General features: G+C 52.6%; 1 pseudogene; it reads right to left on the bottom strand.

The window, feature by feature from the left end:
• Nucleotides 1-5,169, bottom strand: part of LOC143694679 (ciliary microtubule associated protein 1A-like) — a 63,546-nt pseudogene extending 58,377 nt beyond the window's left edge.
• Between the last annotated feature and the right edge of the window lie 2,106 nt (nt 5,170-7,275).

Below are 7,275 nucleotides of genomic sequence, written 5' to 3'. Positions count from 1 at the left end.
TGCATCACATAATGAAACCTTACACACAGTTCTCACTTATGACTGGGTTTCCCTGTGGTACATGTCGGGTCCGGCTGTCTGTCTCTGCCCGGACACGGGTAGGGTGGTTCTTGGGTGGCACGCGTTTCAAAGGACGAGTCTGGACTCTTCAGCTTTTCGGTCTTCAGATTGTTTATTGTTTCTTATCTACAAAATTTTCTGTCTGCCCAACAGAGGTCTGATCTACAAAGCAGCCAAGGGCACTCTGACTCTCAGGGGGCGGTCATGTCTTTTTATACTAAAATCTACGTACATGATATTTACCTTTATTTTCCAATACTTTTCACCCATGTTGGCAAGTGCACCTTCACCATAAACCAATCCCCAAGTGCCAACATCATCACAGGAGATGGAAGACAAGAAGAAGAAAGAAGAAGGACGAGACACGCCCTGATCCCTCCATCTTGTCTCCATAACCCCCCTGTACCAAAAACCTTAAAGTTTATATTTCACCGTATAAATGTGTCCCTTTTACACCCTTCACTCTAAAGTGATTCTCAAGTCCTCAAACTGCTGTCACTTCTGTGGATGGATGAAAATCAAGCCACCAAGCACTCTTGGCAACATTCCAGGATTTCCGAGACCCCCAAGGGTTCTCCTGGCAACTCTGGACATTGGGAGCGATGTGCTGAGTTCCCACAGTACACAATGGCTTTCCCCATCATTCTGCATTACCCACCAAGTGTAACCAGGTCCTTGAGCAAAAACAATCCCACAGATGGGTTTGTCTTTGCCTGAGGTGGGAGTAACCTAAAAAGTCTTTCCTAAAATACCTTTCATGTGTAGAGGGACTTTATCTCCATCCACTGTGTGCAGGGGTTGAGACTGGGCAGGACTAGCTCGATTTATGGACCCTCGGGTGCTGACCATCCAGGTGGCTTTTGCTAAGGTCATTTCCCAATTTCTGAAAGTCCCCCCCAAGTGCCTTCAGGGTAGTCTTGAGTAGTCCATGGCACCATTCAACTTTCCCAGCAGCTGGTGCATGGTAGGGGATATGATAGATCCATTCAATACCATGTTCCTTGGCCCAGGTATTGATAAGGCTGTTCTTAAAATGGGTCCCGTTGCCCGACTCAATCCTCTCAGGGGTGCCATGTCTCCACAGGATTTGCTTTTCCAGGGCCAGGATGGTATTCTGGGTCGTAGCATGAGGCACAGGGTAGGTTTCCAACCATCCAGTGGTGGCTTCCACCATGGTCAGCACATAGCGCTTGCCCTGGCGTGTCTTAGGCAGTGTGATGGAGTCAATCTGCCAGGCCTCCCCATACTTGTACTTGGACCATCGCCCACCGTACCACAGGGGCTTCACTCGCTTGGCCTGCTTGATGGCAGCACACGTCTCACAGTCATGGATAACCTGAGAAATACTGTCCATGGTTAAGTCCACCCCTCAGTCTCGTGCCCACTTATAGGTGGCATCTCTGCCCTGATGGCCTGAGGCATCATGGGCCCATCGAGCTCGGAACTTATGTTGCCAGTCTAAGTCTATCTTTGACACCTCTATCTTTGCAGTCTGGTCTACCTGCTCACTGTTTTGGGGGTCCTCATTGGCTCTGCTCTTGGGGACATGGGCATCTACATGGCGGACTTTCACAGGTAGCCTCCCTACCCTGGTAGCTGTTGCCTTCTTGTGAAGGCCGCGATGACCTGGTTTCAGAGTCCAGCACTGCGATCTCCTCCTTGGGATCCCTTGTGGCCAATAACAGACGCTAACACCAATGTGGTGGATGGTTAAAGGCGTTTATTGAAGGGTCTCAAGGGTATTTATGGACTAAGGGGTCTCTCTACGTCAGACAGGGGTTTGGCTATACTTTCTAGGGTTAGTATGGAGTGGAAAGTTACTGGCATGCATAGGTTAGGGGGGCTACACGTCTGGCTACATTCCAAGGGTGATCCTTATCTATGGGGAGGGGGGTAGAAGGATTCCTGTAATTTTCCGTTACAGCCCGAAATCTTCCGAACGCCTGTCCCTGGCCTACCACACTTCCCCCCCCTCTTTCACAAATGAACGAGGTAGTCTTATACATAGGCACCAAAATGAGGTAGGAAGTTGAGATCTGACTAGGGAAAAGGGTCTTGGGAAACCTGAGTAAGTTTCTGCCAGGCAAGTCTCTCGTGACTGGCAGCGTTCCCTGTTGAATTCACAGGAATTGTGGCTGTCCCACGAACAGGATGTTAGCCCGTTCTAGGCGGGCCTGAACAAATGAGACTAGCTTGTTCAGCAGGCATGGCCCGAAGGTAATAGTTAAAAGCAGCATTGCCAATGGACCTATTAGGGTAGAAATTAGGGTAGTTAGCCATGGTGATTGATTGAACCAGGATTCGAACCAGTTCTGTTGGGCTTCCCTGTCTTTCTGTCTCTGAGCCAGTCTGTTTCGGAGTTCTGCCATGGAGTCTCTAACGACTCCTGTATGGTCAGCATAGAAACAACATTCTTCTTTCAAGGCAGCACACAGGCCCCCTTGCTGCATGAACAGGAGATCCAGTCCTCGCCTGTTCTGCAGGACCACTTTTGAGAGCGAAGAGACTGACTTTTCTAGAAAGGAAATGGATTTCTCGATCCTCTGCAGGTCCTCATCGATGGTCATCTGCAGCTGGGACAGTCCTTGGTGTTGAGTTGCTAGGGCTGAGACACCTGTTGCCGTTCCAGCCGCCCCTAGGCCAAGCAGCATTGCGATAGTTATACCTGTTAATATTTCTCTCTTGTGGAGCCGGTTGTTATTTTCGAGAAGGTGGTACACCTCTTCGTTTGAGTGGTACAGGATCCTAGGGACGATCAGAACTTGAACACAAAAGTCGTTAGAGTTATCGAATTTGGCAAGAGACACGCAGGGACTTACTCCAGATCTCTGGCAAACCCGCATCCCAGTGGATGGGACTACCCACTTATTATTCTTCTACACATCCCAGTCCCATGTGGATGGGACTACCCACTTATTATTCTTCCTGTCGGGCTCAACTACTTCGGTGCAGATGTCGCCTTTCCTCTTAGCTAGGGTTGCATTGCCGAAGCATCTGCCCTGACCTGTGACTTGACTCAGGGTAATTCCTTTGCGGGGTGTGTCCCATCTGCACTGGTGAGGGGCATCGGCTGTGGAATAGCTGAAGGGGGTATCTAAAGTGACTCCTTCGTAAAAGGGGGGTTTAACATCGTAACAAAGCCAGCAGGAGTCGGTTAGGTTAGGGTTAGATTCATTCAGGGATAAAAAGGTAGCTTCTAACATGCGAAGGATTGGGTTCGAGCCTGACCTGGCTGATTGGCCTATCTGGAAGGCTTCCTCATCGCCAGTTGGGACGCCGGTGACCCTTGTGGGTAGGGCTTTGGGGTAGGTCATGTTTCTCCCTTTCTGTGTGCTTTTGATCACTTTGTTGGGCCCAACTGCTCTGGGTGCTGACGGTTGGAGTCTGGTAATTCGCACATTCACCCACTTTCCTGACCCTTGAAGGACTACTGTCCATGCTTTGCCCACGGCCCAGCTAGGGTGATTTGGCTGCAAAACTGTCATGTTATAGTGAGTGCATTTCCAGAATTTGGGGACTTTATGTTGGTTTCGATAGAAACTTCCCTGGAGGAAGACGGGTGTTTTGCAACCTGTGGGTGCCCAGGTGAACTGTAGGAATCTGTCAGGCTCTTGTGGGTCCCACCCAGGTCCTGACGGCCTGGCGTCTGTAACTATTGTTTCGCAGCCCCAGTGTCCACAGTATCCCCACCCTGGGCGATTGCAATAACCTTTTCCTGGGTTTGAGGCTGGGCACCAGTAAGATAGGTACATGTGCGTGGCGTGTGAAGAATAGGGGTCTACCTTTTGTTGTTCTGGAAACAGGTCGGTGATGGGAAGCACGAAGGATGGGGCGTTCGGCGTGGTGATGACTCTGAGCACCTTGTCACCAGCAACATGTTGCATGACCCACCTGAAGGGCTGATGAGGGTAGTAGTCTGGGCTGGCTTGCCCTCCGGCGACAAGCCCCAATAGCATAATCACGCAGAAACATCGTGGTTGCTTGGGTCTCGCCCGTGTGGGTCTCTCAGGTGCTGTCCGGCGGCTCGGTGGGCTGTCACTTTCCTCTGGGAGGGGAACGTACGCATCCCGGGGACGGCCCACAAGCATGTACTGTAAATAGAAACTCACAGTTCTCATCAGTCTTGTCCCGCCCACTGTGAAGGTCGGGCTTGATTGACCTAAGTGGACACCACCTAATTTCGCCGTCCTTTTTGACAGCTGCGTACCCTCGTCCCGTGAGCATCAACCTCCAGCCCTGTTCCCATTCACCTAGCTCATTTCTAATTGCAACCTGTGGGCCTTCCTCTAGCGCTCTGGTGGCCCAGTGTTTTTGGACGGGGCTGTTTGTTTCATCCCCCCTGGGAAATTGATTCAGTGCTAGCAAAGCGGTTGCTAGTATGCGTGCCTGATCTCCCGGGGGAATAGAATTGGCAAAACCCTCTGCTTTTGCCAACACCTCCAGCCTGGTTTTCAGGGTCTGATTCGCCCGCTCTACTATGGCCTGTCCGGTACTGTTATACGGGATACCCTGTACTAATGTGATGCCCCATTTCGAGGCGAATTCTTGCACTGGTTTGGAGGTGAAATTGGAACCGTTGTCAGTTTTTATCTGCTTGGGGATGCCAAGCCACGCCATGGCTGTCAGCCAGTGCTGAATTGTGGCTTTAGAGTTAGTTTTGGGGTGCTGCGTGGCCACGATCACTCCGCTGAAAGTGTCCACCGTCACGGCAAGCCACGCTCGGGGCTTCAGCAGTTGACACAAGGTGAAGTCTGACTGCCAGATTTGTGAAGGCTTGAGACCTCTCGGGTTGATCCCACTGGTCCATAGGGGTGACTTCTGGCAGTGAGGACAGGTGGCCACCACATGCCTTGCGTCCGCTGTTGAAATCCCGCATCTCTTCGCCAGGGCCTTGGCCCCGATATGGAGTGATTCATGCAGCTGACGAGCTTCCTGCAACGTCCATACGCCTTTTGCTGCGGCGTCCACCTTGTCGTTGCCTGTCTGGAAGTAACCTTTGATTGGGTCGTGGCTGTTGGCGTGAATGATGGATATGGTGCCCTGTCGTGAAGAGAGCGCTTCTTCCAGCATTAGGGCTGCTGTAGATGTTGACACACCCGGTCCTGCCATGGCTAGGCAAAGCCTCGCTACGAATATAGAGTCTGTTACTATATTGAGGTGTTCATCTTTGAAAAGTCCGCACGCTAAGACCACTGCTGCTGCTTCCAGCTGCTGCACTGACAGTGTGGGGTCACATGCTTTGATGCAATGCCATTGCTCTCCTGCCTGCCACACTGCCGTTGCCGTAGAAGTCGTGGAGGAAGCGTCCGTGAAGACCGTTGGTCCTGGCTGCGGTCGGTCCTTGACCTTTGGCAGTATGTCTATGTCGATGATGGTCAGCAGCCAAGTCCAGGGCGGTTTTGCTGAGTAGGAGATTTCTCCTCCAAAGCCGGTGAGAGCAAGGGCTAGGTGCTCTGAAATTGCGGGTGACTCTGCAGACGGTTGCTTGCGAAAGGGAAGGTGTATTCTCGTTGGCTCAGTTCCTAGGTGTCTCAGGGCGAGTTTCCTGCCTTTCCTGATGAGGTAAGCGACGCATTCGACTCCTGGGGAGAATGCACGAGCAGGTCTCCCGAGGACCACCCATTGGATCGGCCGGGCCTTTTCAGAAGGCCCTTGTGCCAGTGCCCCCACTCTGCCCTTTGGCGTGAAGTGGACGTATAAGTCCAGGGGCATGGCCGGGTTCCACCTGGCCAGCGTGCCAGTGGACATTTGCTGATCGATGAAATCGAGGGAGCTCGCCGCTTGTGGTGTCAGCTCCTTGGGTTCCCAGGGGTGTTGTCCCTTCAGGAGGTCATATAAGGGGTCCATGACCTCGGGGGGGATCAGGACGACGTTGCGGACCCACTGCAGCGATCCCACCAGGCATTGCACATCGTGAAGTGTCCTGATATCCCGGTTGATCCTTACCTTGGGAGGAGTCACGTAGGAGCTTGTGATCCCCACTCCCAGGAAGGTCACGCAGGGTCCTCTCTTGACCTTTGCGCTTGCGATCTCAAAGCCGTTGGCCCGGAGGGTTTCTGTGATCGCAGACACCAGGTGGTCCACCTGGCTCGTCGATGGTGCAGCGACTAGGATGTCGTCCATGTATTGGATGATGGTTGCGGCAGGGTAGGAATGTCGGACTGGCATCAGTGCTCTGTCCACGGTGATCTGGCAGATAACAGGACTGTCCACTAGGCCCTGTGGAAGCACCCTCCATTGGAAACGGAGGTTAGGCCGATTACCGTTTGGAAACGCGACGGAAAAGGCAAAGCATTCTCTGTCGTCTGGATGCAGGGGTATCGAGAAGAAACAGTCTTTGATGTCCAGTACTGCGCACGGCTGTCCTTCAGGGATAGCTGAATTCATGGGTAGCAGTGTCTGGACTGGACCCATGGGTCGAATCGTCTTGTTCACTTCTCTCAGGTCGTGGACGAGACGATAACCCTCTCCGGACCTTTTGGGGATTACAAACACAGGGGTGTTCCATGGACTGGTGGAGGGTTCTATGTGACCCTTTTGCAGTTCACGGTTGACCAGTTCCAGCAAAGCTGCCACTCGAGGCTCTGACAAAGGCCACTGCTCCCTCCAAATAGGATCTGATGATTTCCAAGTCAATTTGATCGGCAGCTGAGGGTGTACAGCAGTGGCCCTCATGATAAATTTGTAATCTTGACTCCTAACATAGCAAGGACGTCCCTTCCTATTAGTGGTGGAGAGTTTTGCAAAATGTAGGGGTAAATTGCTACTGTCTGTTCTGGTCCCTTGTTTGTGTGAAGTGTTATAGCCACCAGCTGGGTGCTTTTCCACGCCCGGGTTTGTCCCCCCACCCCGTTCACTGGGGGGACTTCCTTAAACCGCCAATGTCTGGGCCAATGCGACTGGGGGAGAATTGTGCAGTCTGATCCCGTGTCTACCCAAAACTGAAGTCCTACAATGTGGGGGTCCTGACTGCCATAGAGGCGGCATGTCCCCCTCACCCTCAGGGGTTCCTTCCCTATTTTCATGGCCAGGGCCACCCAGGGGTCCCGGTTTGGGGCGTCCCCTGCTGGTCCTGTAGTGCTTGCGTGGCTTGTGATGATGGGGGGTGTGAGGGTACGGTTGGTGGTACTGCATAGCCCTGCCATTGTATTGCTGGCGGAGGTGCGATACTGACTGCCTCCTGTGGGAGCATAGGGTATGCAGGTCCCCTGCCCC

This window comes from Agelaius phoeniceus, chromosome 8 (genome assembly GCF_051311805.1).
Source record: "Agelaius phoeniceus isolate bAgePho1 chromosome 8, bAgePho1.hap1, whole genome shotgun sequence".
Classification (NCBI taxonomy): Eukaryota; Metazoa; Chordata; class Aves; order Passeriformes; family Icteridae; genus Agelaius; species Agelaius phoeniceus.
The sequence above is the reverse complement of the archived record's forward strand: the minus strand, read 5'-3'. Positions and strand labels throughout refer to the sequence as shown.